At 40.0% G+C, this 19,739-nt stretch overlaps 1 protein-coding gene across 1 annotated transcript in view; it reads left to right on the plus strand.

The window, feature by feature from the left end:
* LOC125885000 (uncharacterized) overlaps positions 1-19,739 on the plus strand; it is a 385,446-nt gene that overhangs the window by 151,637 nt on the left and 214,070 nt on the right. The gene's annotated exons all lie outside the window — the stretch shown is intronic.

Consider the following 19,739-nt stretch of genomic DNA (forward strand, 5'->3'; position numbering starts at 1 on the left):
GCAAGAAAAGTGATGTTGCTCCAGGTTTCAAGGGGTTAAAGGGTAAAGACAAATGTAGGAAACAACTTCTTCCTGTAAAATGCCCCATTGGTATAATGTGTTGAAATTGCTTGACTTCCAAAAAGGTTATGAGAGTGTTGGTCAATGGAATACCAATAGTGCAAAAATCATTTTAAAAAGTGGGAATTATAAGACACTTTCACACTTCTTTCACACTACATTTGTACCAGTGGGGTCAACTCAGCCCTCTTTTGTCACCAGTCTTCTACAACCAACAATCAGTTGGACTGACTGTCACTATGATCTACCTCCCTCTCTCCTTCACGCTCTTCTGCCTCCATTAGGACCCTGGCACCCTGACAGGACACATGGATGCTTATGTGGACAAGCTCAGCACTGGTAGGGGTGGGGGGGTTCATCACCTTGCTGGAGGCCATGGGCGGGGGGTTAGTCAACTTATAGGGCCCTGGGAGCTGCCCCAGCCCTTAGTGTGCCCACAATCTGCCATCTTGGTCCTAAACTCCCAGACTGCACCTCCTTTCTCCTGATAAGGAGCTTCCCCACATCTTAACCGGTAAGCAGTTTGACCTTTGACCTAAAGAAGTGCTTCGTTTAAAAGGACTTTATGAAAATGCTTCAGACAAGATATAATTTTAGCCTTTAGCCTGAAAGATGAAGATAAAGATCTTTTGTTCTTTTCATTTTTAATTTAGATGGCTTATTATGGTGCTCTAATCCATTAATACTACTCCATCAAACAACTTTTGACAGATTATATGTAATTTCTCAAAGACTGAGGACAGAGCACATTTAGCACTAATAAGGATTAGACTTTACTCAATTATACAAGGATGTTATATAAAGTAGTCATTTTCCCAGTGCTGCCACCAGTCTTGGTTTTGGGTTTTGAAGGTGAGCCAACAGTGTCGTTCGAATATAAAGCAGATTTCCTCTGACGTGGTACTCCATTTTACTACTCTTTCTTTGCCTCTTACGATTCAATGTGGAGCAAATTTAATGCTCTATTTGTACTTTATCCCATGGGCCATTTTACAGTCGGGTGGGTAGGTAAGACATGGTTACCATTTTCTTTTGTATAGGTACAACAAATTAAGAGCACATGCATACTGGGAGCCTCATTACAGAGCTTTTGTTTGATATAGGACTAAGACTGGATCTTGCATGAAGAGCATATGTACTAAATGAAAACATTTGAGGGGTGAAATGTTCTCCATTGTCTGCATTGCCCCTAATCCAGACAGTATAACCCCACTGTTTGCTTTTCCCTGGCAGCTCCCTTAAACGTTCTGCTGCTGTCCAACCCTAATAATGTCAGATTAAGTTCTGCACACAACTGTCCATCTGACATGAGGGCTGGATTTGTGCTGGATTGAAAAATCTGGATGGGATGCCTCCAAAGCTCTGTAATTCTGCACATACACACTTGGAGATAGAAGCAGATTAAAAAGCAGAGGAACAGAGAGACTGGGTAGGATATGCATGCTACAGCGGTGTGTTTGTGCACTGTGTCTGAGCGTGTCTGCATTTGATTTGACCTCTACTTCTTTGAAGTGGTTGGGTGCATCGAAAAGTTCCTCAACTGTCCTGACCGAGACTGTAGTGATACCTCAGTGTTTCAAATGTAAGGTTATCTGAAAGTGTCGCAGGGTTATTTTTGTGTCGATTGTTATTAGCAATGACAACAAATAGCTTGGTGGATTTCAGGGGTGCTCGACCCTCCCCTGGGATAGACGAGCACCCCGGAGGCTACACTTCTGATTCAGACCCACTCATCCCCAGACGTGCCCCCTTGATGCCCACGTGCCTCACTGGGCATGCCCCGCTTTTGTTGCAGCTGAGGGAAGGGGGGTGGATGGGGGGGGGGTGGGTGATGGTCACCCAGATTACGCCTCATCATACGGCCTATTTACACTTGACACCAAACAGTATAGCAAACAGACTATCGCACCGCAGCAACCAAAACTGTGCTCATTGAGGATGCCAGTCGGTTTGGTTTCATCACATAATTTTGAGAACTGTCACGTGTTCCTGGTTGTTCATGTGACCCTGCGGTACGGACCAATAGGGTGGCAGAGTTTGTCCTGGGCAGAGCGAAAGAAAGAGGGGAAAAAAAATCATTTTCCCTTTGCGATTTTTAATCTTGCAACGCCGAAAGTGGTCGTCATCTACTGTATCCTGCACTACATAAAGGTAAACCCTCTTTTTATGGCTCTTATGAAGAATCATTTGGTAAATCTTTGGTCAAGATGTGCTTTGGCATTTTTCCTAGAATGCTACATGCATAATTAATTTTTTTAATTTTCAGAAAAGATGGTTTCTGGACTTTACAAGCATCAAACTGTTGAAAACTTGCATGAAATACAGGTCCATGCTGAGCCGGTTAAAGCTGTTCAATAATTAATTAACTTGGTAACCTACCACAGTCAGGAACAATCATTATCCTGATAATGAGCTGTGACACAGTGCGACTTATTGACTCGTTATCTGATCTAGTTATTTGAAGTAGATCGAGTTAACATTTTCTAAAGTTATCCTCAGTGTGCGATGCGGTGTGGAAATATTTTGGTTTTCCCAAGAGAATAGTGAATTATACGGCCAGTCGATTTTACTTTCAGGTGTCTGTTGATGATCATTGTTTGGATGTTCATTCTCTTGGCTTAGATTCAAGCATGAGCAATTTTATTGTCTAAGAATTAGTGCCGAATGAGGAACATGAATGATAACTGGAAGAACTGCTGTTTATCTACTGCTAACTATGAAGCTACATTGACCATTTTCATTGTAGGATTGATGGTCAGTGGAATTGGTACATCATTTCTTCTCCAAGATCATTATTCCAATTATCGTCACACTGATATTAGCACAGCTGATGGCCTTATTCTCGGCCAGTCATACACCAAAAATGTCATTCGTCATTACCTCATCGTCAGATCGAACACTGCGTTTGAATAACTCCTTTGTTTGGGTAAAAAGCAGTGAAAGTGGTGCGCTGACAAATGTTCCTGCTGGAGGTGACAATGCTAAAATAGAGCAACGGCTGAAAGGGGTTTGGTAGGAATAGCGATAAATCCAAGTAACGGGGACGTGCTTTGGACCCGTTCTGCATGACTGCTCGGCGAAAAGCTTGGCGTATGGAAGCCATGACTTTGTGACAAGCAGTGATCTCACATTACAAATTGTGCCAAATCTAAAATGGCCGACTTAACGCTCAGCTCTTAGCACCGCATTCACAGCACAACATGGTGTGCCTGCATTGTAAAGCCCTTTACACTGTGCTGCTGCCAGCGCTGACTCACTGGAACCCCCTCACCCTTGGACTGTTTCAAGCCAACACGTACTGTAGTACTCTGTGAGGTACTTTTAAAGCCACTTGACGATAGTTGATCCCCATGTCTTCTTTGCTCGTTGCGTTCTCTGATTTGACTGGCTGTAGTTAGGATGTGGTGGCCACAGTTTTGATTGTGATTTAGGTTGAGCTATCAGGATGCTGTGCTGCTGATGTGGGCTGACAGCTCTTGAGAGCACTGTCATAGTGGCGTATAGGAAGGCCGATAGGGTAGACGCCCCCCCCCCACTCCGCCGTACAACACCACACCACAAACAACAAAAGACTGCGCCAGACGAGACAAGAGCTGCTCATATACCAGTAAACTGAGGGCCAAATCCTCAGTGTAACTTGTCTGCTCGATCTGCCTACAGTTACTATATCTGACAGGAGTGAGCATCGCCACCAATTATTTATCATCCTTTTTTTTTTTTTTATCCCTGCTCCTCAGAGTCGTCATCCCTGTTGCTTTCCCTGTGACAAACTTTGTCTCCATGATGTTTTTGCTCTCTAAACGTGTTAAAAAATGCAATGAAAGTGAGAAGTTCCCTCATGCGGAACTGCTTTGAACAGATCTTGTGAAAACATATGGATCAACGAGGTCACCCTCTGTGCTCCCCCTCCGCTGCCCTACATGCACGCTAATTTTCCTTTTGTTCGCCTTTAATTGGAGCACAAACATGTGCGCTAGGACATTTCGCTGGTCGTGGGTTGAACATATTGACTACATTACAAGTAAAACTCCTCTTTTGGTCCAGTTCATTAACTGCCTGACTTGCAGCTGCATACATCTGCCTTTCATTTATGCTGTATTGCGTGCAATCTTCTGTTACACTGTTACACTTATGGTAACTCTTCTAGATATTCTAACACCATTATTTTCTTCCTGATACCAATACCAAAACTTGCGTATCGGCCAAAAGAAAGTTAGAAGCTGTTTACTACTATTCCAGTGTGGATGCAAAATGATTGCTATCATTGTTTTATGGTATGAATCAGGTTATATCCTTTACAAAACATAAACATACTTAGAGTAAATACCATACAGTAGAACATTCATCTATCCAGTGTGAAATGTTGCCAAATCGCTGAAATTCTGCTTACAGCTAATGTTCCAGTACTTAACAGAAATCAGATCTTCAGTAGTTGCCATTAGCCGCACAGTGCCTTGATGGAACAGCAAAGAAGAATTCCTTTCCATGAAAACTGCTGTTTTATCCAGGTGTGAAACTACTTAAATGTTTATCAGTAAATCATATGGTATTGGATCAGTGCATTGACTCACAAACTTGCCGATACCTGATCCAGAATTTTTAGTAATATAGGAGGCATGTCTGAAAGTGGTATTGGTATCAGAACAACCAAAAAGCTTGCATGGAAACTGACAACATGGTAGAATCTATTTATTACCATATGTAAGCTTTGAACAGCATGGATAAGATATGGTGCTTAGAGCCACCCAAATTTAACAGCATGCCATGCATACAGTATAAACAGCAAATATAACCTAACTATGTTTTCCATTGGTTAGAAAGATAGTGCCTGTATTCGCCAAGAAACTAATAAAGATTAAAAAAGTCTGGAATGACAAATATAAAGGGAAACACTCAGAAAAGTGAATTGTGAATTAGCTGATAGCTAAATTTGGTGCAATTTTGCTGATTGTGCGATGTCCCTGTCAAATAAACAATAAACTAAACTAAACTAAAAGCAGAACCACAAAGACAAGGGCATAACTTTGGTTTGAGAAGTCAAGAGGGACACAATAAAATGGGGAGTCCTCCCTGAGGAAAAAAAAAAAACAATTTGAATCCTATTTCCTGTATTTTTACTTTCATTTAGGGACTATGGATGCCAAAACAAAATCTGGGATATTATTAAATTAGTTGTCATGCTAAATTCTGCCAGAATGTAAATATGCTGAATATGCTTCTCCTCTGTGGCATTTTAGTGAGTATACCAGAGTAAAATCAGCCACTAAATTCACATTTTAAACCAGGATCTGATGGCTGGAAAAATAGGAGCGTATTTTGTGCAATTCTTTGATGAAAAAGATAATACGATTTGAAAGTGCACGGGTGACAAACAGGATTTTGAAAGTGGAAATTGCACCTCAGCATAGAGCTATCCTTGGTTTCTCTTTAAAAAGAAGTTATTTGATAGTTGCATACAGTTTACCTTTAAAATTACCTTGCCACGCTCTGCACTTAACTAAAACATGTCCTCCTAAACTTTCTGACTCACCATCCTTTACTGACAAACCACCATTTGCCCACCTGGACTTAAACTCTTAAAGAAATTACTGCTTACATAAAAATATAGATCAAATTTACAGTATGATGTTACATTAAATGATTGAGAATGCAGCTGTACATCTACAACACAAGGCAAGAATGAATCCTTAAAAAAAAAGTTGCCTGTAAAAAGGTCACAGAGCTCAGAGCTGGATGCCTTCTTTCATAGCATGTGAACAGAACACATAAACTGAGTTTGGGATTCATTAGGACTATTTTTAAGGGCAAGTCTGCTTAGCAGTGGCACGGACTGAATCTCTGTACTGGCTTTTCTCCAAATGCAAAACATCACACACAAGAACTTCGACCATAAACAGTGACAAATTGTTTCACTTAAAATACCACGTTCACAGGAAAGGAAAACTCCCTGATACTTTGCAATAAAATGCATTATGTCACAGCTTTTAATCAACGAGATAAAGAGGCATAAAACTCTTTTTTTTTGCTGTTTTTTTTTTCCTTTAAAAACAGTGTCATAGGCAGAGATTCCAGGAGGGATGATGGGGACACTAACCCCTAAGATATTTTACTTTTGTTTGCCTTCATATTGTGACAAAATTAAAAACAATTTTACCTTAAATTGACACAGAAAAAGTACTATTTGATGCATAAAAGTTCACCAGAATGCAGGACATTAAGTGTTTGATGCTCACAATTTCCTACCCCCTGTTCTGTATGTACTCACCCTCTCCTAATGTTGAAATGAAACCAACGCCCTTGCACTGCCCATATATTAATACCAAAGACAAGAGACTCTCATTTAAAATCTTTTGTTCAATATTGCTTCCAATGAAAGATTTTGCTCTTCAGCTGCAGATTCATTTTGTCAGCCCTGCAGCTTGGGCTCAGACTCTGCTATACAGTCATGGAGGGTTTTATATCAAAACATCATAATGACATATCTGTAGATATGTGGATTAGGATGGAACAGATGACAGCGGCTTTGGCCTAGATTAGACTGCCAGTCGTCCATTTAATGATTTTCCTTACAGGATTTCAGATGTCTCTCTCTTTCTCTCTGTCTGTCTGTCAGCTATTATATTGACTGTGGAACTGTGTGATGCATTTATGGGAGCGTAATGATGTGAAAACGTATTTTAAGATGATGTTGCATACTTTACTCTTCTCATATGACTAGAAAACATTTTCAAACATGCACAGGATTTTAAATTCATTACTGCCTTTTTTCACTTTAGATTTTCTATTTTTAAAGTAGTTTTTTGGGCTTTCAGTGGATAATTTTAGTGTCATATAATCGTCTAAATTTACCCTGATAAATCTGATGGAGTCACTAAATCTGAGTAAATTATAAGTAATGATCATCAGCAGAAAGTATCCCATATTTGCAGTCCAAAATCCCAAAACACTACACCTAGCTTGAGGACTAAATACCTTACAAATGTCCCAAAATGTGAACTTATAAATTAAGTGCACAGTTCATGCGCATAGTGGAGATTGGGACAGAGACTCCATCCAATTATCTATTTAAATGCAAACAACAACAACTTTTACTGAACTGATAAATCTACATTTTACCTTATAAAAGTTGTTTCCTGTCCACATAAACATCTAAAATCTGTAAAAATGGCTGAATCTCTCTATAAAATTCCCAACAAACAAAGAAGAAAATGTGTCTCAAGCTACAAGAGAGACAAGTCTTGAAAACATTTTCATATTCTTGATATTCTGGGATACATGCTGCAGTTTTAAAACACTTTCCGACAGAGTGAAGTGCATCATGTCAAAAGGGGCCAGAGCAAGTTGATAGTCACTTAGCTGTGCAGCAGCTCTCGGCCCGCAGTGCACTGCAGAGTGAGAGGGGTGTCTTGTTTTATATGTAGTGAGTGCTGTAATGAGACACCGCCATAACTGCAGAAATCCTTGCCTTCTCTCTTTGAAAGCCAGCACAACAAACAGGCAGATAATCTATATTTTAAATATCTCACATTTCTATGCCTTTAAATCACCAATAACTTTGAATAGCATCAGTGTCCTTCACCAAAGCACCTTAAAAATGCACTTCCACACACCAAATATCTCCCCTTAACTTTGCTTTGAGTGTTTTTGCATCATTTACACCCCAGTGGCTCTGCATAAGAGCAGCATCGTCTCATTGTTTGGAGTCCATAAAGAGATAAAAAAGAGACCTTGAATTCAAGTTCTTCAAGAGCCATGCACAAGTCTTTTCTGTGGCAAGCACAGAGCAGACGCAGGGAAGAGATGGGAGGCGAGGGGAGGAGGGTGGTGGTGGGGGAGGGGGAGGGGGGCATTTTGTGCACTGCGTTGTCCAGCCGAGCGTAAAGCGTGATTAATTCAATAGCCGCCATAGAGGAGGAGGCTAGCAGCGCTGCAACACCGAGCATGACCCACTTTCCCCATCAGATGTCATGAAAAATTCCCTGCCATCCCTCTCTGTGTTTCTCATTTCCCCCCTCCAACTTCCTGCCTGATTAACAAAGACACAGGGGAGTGAAATTACAAAATCAATCCATGCACAATGTGTTTGATCAGAAAAACAAGGGAGCATGAAATATGGTCAAAAACATGGGCTTTTGGGTGGACGTTTGGTAGCTTTAAAAATGCAGCAAAAATTCAGACCTTAAAATAAAAAAAAAACTGGTGAATTGCTGGAAGGTTTTAGCCCATTGGGGCAAATGATTCACAGGGCCTTGACCTAATTCTATTATGCTACAGGATGTATGAGCAAAATACAGTCTGGGAGGACAACTATTCAAACGTAGCTCTTAACGCTGACCTCGTTCATCTCCATGGTCCAACAGACTCGTTTTTGTTGACCTAAATCTACAGCAGAGTTTCAGTGTTTTAATCACAGTGAAGAAGGGTCTTTTAAGATTTTCATTGTTAAAAAGTGGGGAGAGGATGTAGGTACAGGCCTCAAGCATGTACAAATTCCAAAACCTCAATTTGTAGCTGAATACTGTGCCATCTATCATCAATGTTGAATCCTGTCGTCAATCTTGGATCCAACCCCCCCCCCCCACACACACACACACACACACACATCGCTGGCTTGGGTCTTAAACCCGGATTAAGGCTTTTTATGTAATCTGGTCTCCTCTGGGAGATTGGAGAGACAGCTGGCAACAGAATCCCTGTCCTTATCTCGCGAACCTCCCCTGGCCTCCAACCAACACATCTCTCAGCTCTCAGCTCTGCATGCAGTGTAGATTAGAGGAGGAATCATTTCAGGAGCCAGTGGCTGATGCTGCAACCATACTTGTACAAAAAAAGAATGTCATTTTAAACAACTGACAATGTGTTGTCATGACAAAGCAACTATTTGATTAACCAGGTTCATATTCCTGACTTTCATACTTGGTTCAACACCTTTTAAACTGTCCTGACCCCATAGGTATGGTGTCGGTCTGAATAATCCTTTTGCCAATTTAACAATCAGTAAAGTGACTGGAAACCCAAAATACAGCTCTAAAAATTAAAAAAATCTTAGGCTTAATTACTTAAAATATCATTGTAAAACACTACAAGGTCGTAAAATTATTATTTTTCTATTTCTGCACATATATACAGCAGAAAAATGTAACAAATTAAACTATAATACAAAGTATTCACATGTAAAGTGATTTTATGAAGGTTCTTTTAAATAATGAATAATTCAATGTTTCAGACATAAAAAAAACTGTCTGTGTGATATTGAAATGAAATTATGCTACTATAAATGGAAAATTGTTTTTTGTAACCAATAAATACATTATTTTAAGCAAAAGATGCCAAAATTTTGTGTTGTTAGCCTTGTAAATATGAATATCTGGTGTTTTATTAGTCCTATATGACATTGAACTGCATATCTTTGGGTTTTGGACTACTAGTCAGACAAAAGAAAGCATGTGAATGCCTCATCTTGGGCTTTAAGAATTTGTGATTAGTATTCTTTCCAATATTTTCTGATATTCTAAAGATGAAACAATCAATCAATTGATCATTAAATAACATTATCTCTTTTCAACTATATTTTAATTTCTTTGTGGAACCACTATTTCTTTTATCTTTTACCACCATGCGTTCATTGCCTGCTTCTATATGGTTGACAATACACATTCGTTTTCTCTAAACTTCTCAGGATATTAGAGTGCTCCTACTGTACTTACCAAAGGCCTGACAGAAAATTAATCAGCAATTATATGTGTAGGTTTCTATTGGGGAATGCAGGGGACACATCCCCCTCAATATTTAGAAAATGTGCACTTGTACCCCCTGATAAAAACAACTTGGCGCCGCCCCCCCCCCCCCCATGTTGAAACGACACCTACGCTCTTGTCAGCATTGAAACAAAACCACAACTCACCCTGTGCTTGCACCTTCTATATATAGACAAAACAACTAATCCATTACTGGAGAAAACAAATGATTAACTGGTAAGGCAGGTCATCGTTAGTTGAAGCTGCATATTTGTTAAACTAAAACTTAGTTTCCTGGTCAGCTTTCTATATTTCCTGTATGAGAAACAGACATGACTCCTTTGGTATAAAAAAGCAATATTCTTAAATTTGTTTCATATTTTGTCCTGGAGGTTAAAAGTATTGAATGACCTTCAGTGGCTCAACACGTCTGGCATCTTGTTTTATATATTACAAAAGCATTTAATGGATGTTTTTTCTGCCATGTAACAAAGAAGCATTGCTTTCAAAGTATCATCACCTGTTTTATAGTCCCCTGACAGACCAACACAGTGCTGAGCCACCAATCTATAGATGTGATAGGTGTGTGTTAAACAAGTGGCAACCTCTGGGGCTGAAAAATGAAACGTAAGTGCCCAAAACTGCAGTTCCTCTAATGGCCACTTGAGGCTGGTTCCAGAAGAAAGCCAATCCCAGCAGACCCCCATGTTAAAATGCCCAACTTTATAGCAGAAATAAACATGTTTACAGCTTGGTACAAATAATGGTATTTGGTCTCAAGGGCAAATATCCCCATATATGACAACTGTACAGGGGTTCATTTTCATATAACACACCTGTTTACATTTTATTACACATTAATTAAGGGTGGGTGAGATCCACCCTCTTGTCCAAATATGGTCACTTCTGGCTCCAAAACAACAAAAAAAATGTCAAACATAAGTCCCCAAACCAATAGGGGGATGTCACATTGGATACATCCATTATTTTTTACATAGTTTATGGTATCAATCCAATCGCCAGACAAAAATATTTATACTGTATGCTTTTGTAAACCAAAGGTAAATAACATTCATTTGTTATTATGTAGCGGACACGTTGAAACTTTACATTTCTTTATGTTTCAACAACTGTGTTAACATGAGGTTATGTTGAGGCACCAAAACCACTTGGTACGATCAGACCAAGTTTGGGCTTTAAAAACCTGCTTTTGGTGGCATAATCAAGGCTAAAAAAGCCATCAATGTCTCTGTAATAAGAAATGTTTTTGATGCAACCATACCAGCATGAAATGCAGTGATGTTTTAATAACAGATAGGGCAGTCAAAATAACACGTTTATTTTGACTTATCATTCACAGATAAAAATATCGTGTTAGGACAATTAACACTGATTAACAAAAAAACAACTCTTTTAGCTGGCTGCAAAATACATGATTTAGTGCTGCAGATGTTTTCCTTCATATGTTTTATCATTTTATTAGACTCACACTGTAGAAAACTGTAGCTGGAGTACTTAATGTGAAGGTCCCTGCCTGCATTTTTATTTTCTTGGTACGAAAAATATTCATTTTAATTTAACATTGTCTTACTCCCAACAGTTAATTTAATCTGCCTCGTATTCCATTAATTTATTAATTATTTACATTAATTTTTTATCATTAAGATGTAAAGCGCATCATCTACAATCATTATCATCGACTTAAAAGTTGAGTGCCTGCAATTTCACATTCTAAATGTGTTTCCTTTTCCAGAGAAAAGGATATCTATTCAAATTTAGTGACAAATTTCGGTATTTTTGCTATCATTTAGAGCCATTAACTAAAGCAGGGTGACCTTAAATTCTCTAAAACCTCACAATATGAATACCTGAAGACATTTTGGATTGATCTTGCAGCACAGAAGTTTCAAATGTGCACCATATGAAAACCAGCCAGCCCTGACTGCAGTGAATGATAGCTCCACTGTCAGGACTGCAGCACCCTCCTGTGGCCGCTTTGCTAACTGAAGACTTGCTTGAGTCGTTACATCACTTGTCAGCCAGAATTAGATGGGTTCCAGCTGAAATGGGCTTGATAAAAATAAATATGGCGCTTAGCGTTCGATGGCTCATCTCGTGACTAAAGAGACATATGCTGACCTATATTTCGATGGCTTTTTGTTGCAAATTGTTGTGTGCTGCAGACAGGGACATGGTAACTTGTTTGTAACCAGGATTGTTGGAGCATTTTTACACCCTACAATGAATTTTATCATCTTGGGATTTCACCGTGGAGGCAAAAATCAGACACTAGGCCTGAGTTAACCCATTTTTATCCCTCTTCCTGTGCAGTTCGTACTGTATTAAAATAAGTACCACCCAGCCTGATTAAAATGCATCATATAAGCACAAAACGTAAGTTCCTAAAACTAGATTTTAAGACCATCTTTAAGACAGGGCTTCCAAGTTCATAACACAATCTGAAGATAAAGGATAGGTTTGCTCGTATTCTGTATATGTCTTAATGCAAGACTAAACCAAAACTGAATGATCTACTAACAAGTGTCTTGTGCCTATCAGAGCCTGATATAGTTTATTCCTCTGTGTCATAAAGCTCCATTGTTGTCTGGAAAAACAGCAAGAGTCACACTGATGCACTGACATCTTCCTTCATCACCATGAACTAACACAGAATGACTCAACCCTACATCAGCTGTCCTGCTGTTAAAAACACCCATTGGACCACCAAGTATTTATCAATCCACAGCTGGAAATAGTCCCCCCAAAAAATCTGCTTTTTACTCCAATTTGAGTAGTGTTTGCTAAAAAGTAAAAAGTGACCAGCTGTTTTAGGAAATTAGAGTCTCTTTTATTAATGAAACTGAATAATTGTAGCCTATTTCTATAGTTTTACATCTACCATAGGAACCAATAGGGTTTGGGCGGAGTGCCGCAGGCAGAGAAGGGACAGCCTGTTCTTATATTCAGGTTGTCAAGTAGAGACACTTTGTGATATCAACGCCAAATGCACCCTTTAGTGTCTTTATAAGATGCACAAGGGATTCAGCTAACTCCAGTGTGGACCCATCCAAAGCAATACTTGACGCTTCGAGTCACTAACATTGTATAAAGAGCGAGACAGTCTGCAAAGGGAGGGAGGGCATGGAGATGGCTGGTTCAAACAAACCAGTATTTCACCCAGGAGATCGAAGTTCATGTCCTGTGTCAAAGCAAAAGTCATTGTTGTTTTAACGTAATGTTAACTTTATGTAATTTACATAAGGTCGCATTTAATTACTTATTTTAAACTAAAACATGATCTTTGTTCTTCACCTAACCACGTAGTGTGGTTGTCTTAACCTAACCACAACCATTTCTCAACATAAGCAATGTGTTACAATGTGTATCAGCTGTGCATCACATAGAGATGCTAAATGGCGCCCTGTGTCGCTATCAAACGCAGAGGGTAATGACAAAGCGTCTGTTTTTGATGACCTGGGAATGAGAAGGGGATGATAGGGAAGTCAGAGAGTACTGAGAGAAGGAATAACACATTGCTTTTTTGGGGATTTGTTGACAAGAAATTATAGAATATTAGCATAATTATCCTTTCTTAAATTTAAGTATATATTGTGCATTAGTTCAATTCAATTCAATTTTATTTATAAAGCCCAATATCACAAATCACAATTTGCCTCACAGGGCTTTACAGCATACGACATCCCTCTGTCCTTATGACCCTTGCAGCGGATAAGGAAAAACTCCCCAAAAAAAACCCTTTAACAGGGAAAAAAAAAGGGTAGAAACCTCAGGAAGAGCGACTGACGAGGGATCCCTCTTCCAGGACGGACAGACGTGCAATAGATGTCGTACAGAACAGATCAGCATAACAAATTAACAGTAATCCACATGACACAATGAGACAGAGAAAGAGAGAGAGAGAGAGAGAGAGAGAGAGAGAGAGAGAGATACAGGTAATGGCAGTAGCTTACAACAACATTATTGAAAGTAATAATATTATAGTTATAGTTCTGGCTATCAATCAATCAATCAATCAATCAATCAATTTTATTTATAAAGCCCAATATCACAAATCACAATTTGCCTCACAGGGCTTTACAGCATACGACATCCCTCTGTCCTTAAGACCCTCACAGCGGATAAGGAAAAACTCCCCAAAAAAACCCCTTTGACGGGAAAAAAAAACGGTAGAAACCTCAGGAAGAGCAACTGAGGAGGGATCCCTCTTCCAGGACGGACAGACGTGCAATAGATGTCGTACAGAACAGATCAGCATAATAAATTAACAGTAATCCATATGACACAGAGAGAGAGAGAGAGAGAGAGAGAGAGAGAGAGAGAGAGAGAGAGAGAGAGAGAGAGATGCAGGTAATGACAGTAGCTTACAACAACATTAATGAAAGTAATAATATTATAGTTATAGTTCTGGTTACTGCGGTACAATATGTTGAAAGTATGTATTAATACCTGGCAGTATACATGTGTGACAATAATCATATGTGTATAATAACAGAAGAAGTATGACTAATGACTAATGATGGCAGCAGCAGCAGGAGGCATCTGGCAGGACCACGGCAGCAGCACAACCACACACGTCACGCTGTCCAGGCACCGCTGTGATATGAGTTAATCTGAGAGACAGTGGAGCACAAAGGCTCCGGAGAAGAAGCCGAGTTAGTGACATCCAGAATGGCCGAGTTAGCAAGATGCAGTAATAGAATACGAGAGAGAGAGTGAGAGAGTGAGAGAGACAGAGAGAGAGAGAGAGAGAGAGAGAGAGAGAGAGAGAGAGAAGGGGCCCGGTGTATTATAGGGGGGTCCTCCGGCAGACTAGGCCTAAGTCAGCCTAACTAGGGGCTGGTACAGGGCAAGCCAGAGCCAGCCCTAACTATAAGCTTTATCAAAGAGGAAAGTCTTAAGTCTAGTCTTAAATGTGGAGACGGTGTCTGCCTCCCGGACCGTAACAGGAAGATGATTCCACAGGAGAGGAGCCTGATAGCTAAAGGCTCTGGCTCCTGATCTACTTTTGGAGACTTTAGGGACCACGAGTAACCCTGCATTCTCAGAGCGCAGTGTTCTGGTGGGATAATATGGCACTATGAACTCTCTAAGATATGACGGAGCTTGACCATTTAGAGCTTTATAAGTTAACAGTAGGATTTTAAATTCAATTCTGGATTTTACAGGGAGCCAGTGCAGAGAAGCTAAAACAGGAGAGATATGATCGCGTTTCTTAGTTCCTGTTAGTACACGTGCTGCTGCATTCTGAATTAGCTGGAGAGTTTTTAAGGACTTACTAGAGCTACCTGATAATAGAGAGTTACAGTAATCCAGCCTTGAGGTAACAAAAGCGTGGACCAATTTTTCTGCATCATTCGTGTCAGGATAGGCCTAATTTTCGCAATATTACGCAGATGAAAAATGCAGTCCGTGAGGTTTGCTTTAAATGAGAATTAAAAGACAAATCTTGATCAAATATTACTCCGAGGTTTCTTACGGTAGTGGCAGGGGCCAGAGCAATGCCATCTAGAGAAACTATGTCATCAGATAAAGAGTCTCTGAGTTGTTTGGGGCCAAGAACAATAACTTCAGTTTTGTCTGAATTTAACATCAGGAAATTGGTGCTCATCCAAGTTTTTATGTCTTTAAGGCAATTATGGAGTTTAGTTAATTGATTGCTTTCTTCTGGCTTCATTGATAAATACAACTGAGTATCATCCGCATAACAATGGAAATTTATAGAGTGATTTCTAATGATGTTACCTAAAGGAAGCATATATAGAGTAAACAGGATTGGTCCGAGCACAGAACTCGGAACTCCAAAACAAACTTTAGTACATAAGGATGGTTCATTGCGAACGTCAACAAATTGAAAACGATCAGATAAATAAGATTTAAACCAGCTTAGTGCTGAACCTTTTAAGCCAATTAAGTGATCCAGTCTCTAATAGATCTAAGATCTATTTTTTTTTTAGATCTAAGATCTAATAAAACAAGTACAGAGACGAGTCCTTTGTCTGAAGCAATCAGAAGGTCATTTGTAATTTTAACTAGAGCTGTCTCAGTGCTATGATGCACTCTAAATCCTGACTGAAATTCCTCAAATAAATTATTATCCTGGAGAAAATCACACAGCTGGTCTGCGACTACTTTCTCAAGGATCTTTGACATAAAGGGAAGATTAGATATTGGTCTATAATTGGCTAACACCTCTGGATCCAGGGTGGGCTTTTTTAGTAGAGGTTTAATTACAGCTACCTTAAAAGACTGTGGTACATAGCCTGTTAATAAGGATATATTGATCATATCTAATATATGAGTGTTAACTAAAGGAAAGACCTCCTTAAGTAGCCTAGTTGGGATGGGGTCTAAGAGACACGTTGATGATTTGGATGAAGAAATCACTGCAGTCAATTCTTGAAGAGAAATTGGAGAGAAGCAATCTAAATATATATTAGATTTTACAGCTGTGTTTGAGGTTAGATAGGTACTATCTGAGGGCAAGAGGTCATGAATTTTGCCTCTAATAGTTAGAATTTTGTCATTAAAAAAGCTCATAAAATCATTACTGCTAAGGGCTAAGGGAATACGAGGCTCAATAGAGCTTTGACTCTCAGTCAGCCTGGCTACAGTGCTGAAAAGAAACCTGGGGTTGTTCTTATTGTCTTCTATTAATGCTGAGTAATAGTTTGCTCTGGCATGGAGGCCCTCTTATAAGTTTTGAGACTGTCTGTCCAGATTAAACGAGATTCTTCCAGTTTGGTTAATCGCCAATTCCTTTCAAATTTTCGCGATATTTGTTTTAACTTACGGGTTTGACAGTTATACCAAGGAGCGAACTTTCTTTGTTTTTTTAACTTCTTTTAAGAGGAGCTACAGAGTCGAGCGTTGTTCGAGCGAGCCTACGGTGCTATCAACAAAATGATCAATTCGGGAGAGGTTAAAGTCGGCACGGGAAACCTCTGTTACTGAAGGTATTGGTATTGAATTTAACGAAAGTAATCTTTTCCTTAAGTTTTGCGACAGCACTATCTGATAAACATCTAGAATAGTAAATGTTGCTGGGTGGCTTGTAATCGAGTAAAAAGAAATCAAAAGTAATCACATAATGATCCGATAGCTAGGGATTCTGTGGAAAGACTGTAAGGATATCAATTTCAATTACATACGTCAGAACTAGATCGATGGTAAGGTTAAAACAGTGAGTGGGTTCATGTACACACTGACTGAAGCCAATGGAGTCTAATAATGAGATAAACGGTAGCCAGGAGTCATTATCAACGCCGACATGAATGTTAAAATCGCCTACAATAATAACTTTATCTGATTTAAGAACTAAACTGGATAAAAACTCTGAGAATTCAGATAAAAATTCAGAATACGGGCCAGGAGCACGGTACACTATAACAAATAATAGTGGCTGCGAGGTTTTCCAGGTCGGATGTAAAAGACTAAGAACGAGGCTTTCAAATGAATTATAATCTAGTTTAGGTTTAGGATTGATTAACAGGCTAGAGTTAAAAATGGCTGCAACTCTCCTCGGCCGCTGCCTCGAGGAATGTGGGTATTATTATGACTGGGAGGAGTGGACTCATTTAGACTGACATATTCATCTTGACACAGCCAGGTTTCAGTGAGACTGAGTAAATCAATATGATTATCTGATATTAATTCGTTTACTAACACTGCTTTAGACGATAGAGACCTGATATTCAACAGTCCGCATTTAATTCTCCTGTTTTGTCTTTCTGTCACAGAAGAGGTTTTAATTTTTATGAGGTTGTTATGCACAACTCCTCTTTGTTTAATTTTAGATTTAGATAATTTAGGCAGTCGGGGGACAGACACCGTTTGTATAAAACTATTAAAACTATGGCTGGGTAACTGAACTAGAAGCTCAGAGAGGCGTTTAGGACTGCGCCTCCGAGTCCTGGTCTCAACTCTGGGTTGTCAGGGATTTAAATTACTAATAAAGTTTGCCAGGTTCCTAGAAATGAGAGCAGCTCCATCCAAAGTGGGATGAATGCCGCTCTCCTAATAAGACCAGGTTTTCCTAGAAAGTTTGCCAATTATTAACAAAACCCACATCGCTTTGCTGGACACCACCTGGACAGCCAGCGGTTAAATGATGACATGCGGCTAAACATGTCATCACTGGTCAGATTTGGGAGGGGTCCAGAGAAAACTACGGAGTCCGACATCGCTTTTGCGTATTCACACACCAAGCAATATTAATTTTAGTGACCTCCGATTGGCGTAACGGGTGTCATTGCCGCTGACGTGAATAACAATTTTACTGAATCTACGTTTAGCTTTAGCCAGCAGCTTTAAATTTGATTCAATGTCGCCCGCTCTGGCCCCAGGGATACATTTGACTATGGCCGCTGGTGTTGCTAACTTCACGTTTCTCAGAATAGAGCTGCCAATAACCAGAGTTTTATCCTCAGCGGTGTGTCGCTGAGTGGGGAAAAGCAGTTGGAAACGTGAACAGGCTGGTGGTGAGCCGTGGGCTTCGGCTTGGAGCTGTGCTTCTGGCGGATCCGTGACCCAACCTCCCGGCTGAACGGGAGTTACCGGAGGACAGTTAGCAGAGGCTAAGGCTATGCTATGTGGCTCCGCACCGGCTACAGGGGGCTGGCTAACTACCGCAGCTGCTGAATGGTTTTCCATGGTGCGGAGCCGCGCTTCTAATTCACTAAGCCTCGCCTCCAACGCAGCAAATAAGCTACACTTGTTACAATTACCACCGTCGCTAAAGGAGGCAGAGGCATAACTGAACATTTGGCACACCGAGCAAGAAAGAGCAGGAGAAGGAGAAGCCATGGCTAAGCTAATGTAGCTAACAAGGCTAAGAGCGTGCAAACAACAGCTAAGAGATTAGCGAGAAAGTCGTAGAAAGGAGGAGAGCTATAGGTGCTTAAACAGAACCAGTGTGGGTTATGACTTGAAGTAGACGTAAAAGCAGCGTTAAAGCAACTGAGGTGAGAAAGCAGGCAAGTGGAATTCACCAGAGCAGTACAGAGACGCTGTCACAGAAACACCGGAAATGACACAACTCGCTTACCGCAATACGTCAGCACGTCAGCACGACCGATGCACGATACCACCATCACTCCTGCACATGTTGTGGTCCTGCCATGTTGCACAAAAATTCTGGCCTGCCGTGATATCCATATGGTTCCATATTGTACCGCTACTGCGGTACAATATGGAACAATATAGTTGTGAATATTTAGCCCAAACTACATAGTAAACCAGGAGCTTTCAGGACCTCAGTTTCCTGGTTGGTAATCTTCACATTGTAAAACAAGTACCTCTGCAGTCACACTGTATTCCAGTTGTCCTATGTGCTTAAAGGCATTTGGAATTTTTTGGAATGGGGTTGTATGAAGTAATTACCCTTGGGGTGGTTGGCATACTCCCAGTTTGGAGAAGCAGGCAGGAGTTCAACATAGAAGCTAAGCAATATACTGCTGGGCAGCAGCAAAATGTATTTTAGCCAACAAAAAAAAAATTCAGTTAAAGTGTATGATATATTAAGAATATTTTCACCACTTTACCTTGCTGTCAGACAGCCTTTTCCAACGGGGGGCCGAGGCTGTTATATCACTCTCTTCAAAGCCAGACTCCAATAAGAAAAAAAGTATTTCAACATCGCTGAAAACAGGAGCTGCTGGTCTACTGTTGCCTCGTTCAGTTTGTTTATTTTGTGTTTATTTTATTTGTGACTTCAGTGTTTAAAGTGGTTAGTTTGGATTCACCAAAGTCACACAATAACACAAACTAACTGACTGATTACGGCAGCGGTACACCAGCAGCTCCTGTGTTAAATTGTTGTTTTTCTCAATGGAATCTGGTGGCTTTGACAAGAGTAGAAGGGGAACTGAAGCTATTAACGGCTTCTGCATTGAAAATTGCTGTCTGATGGTAAGGTAAAGTTGT

Source organism: Epinephelus fuscoguttatus, linkage group LG24 (assembly GCF_011397635.1).
Source record: "Epinephelus fuscoguttatus linkage group LG24, E.fuscoguttatus.final_Chr_v1".
Classification (NCBI taxonomy): Eukaryota; Metazoa; Chordata; class Actinopteri; order Perciformes; family Serranidae; genus Epinephelus; species Epinephelus fuscoguttatus.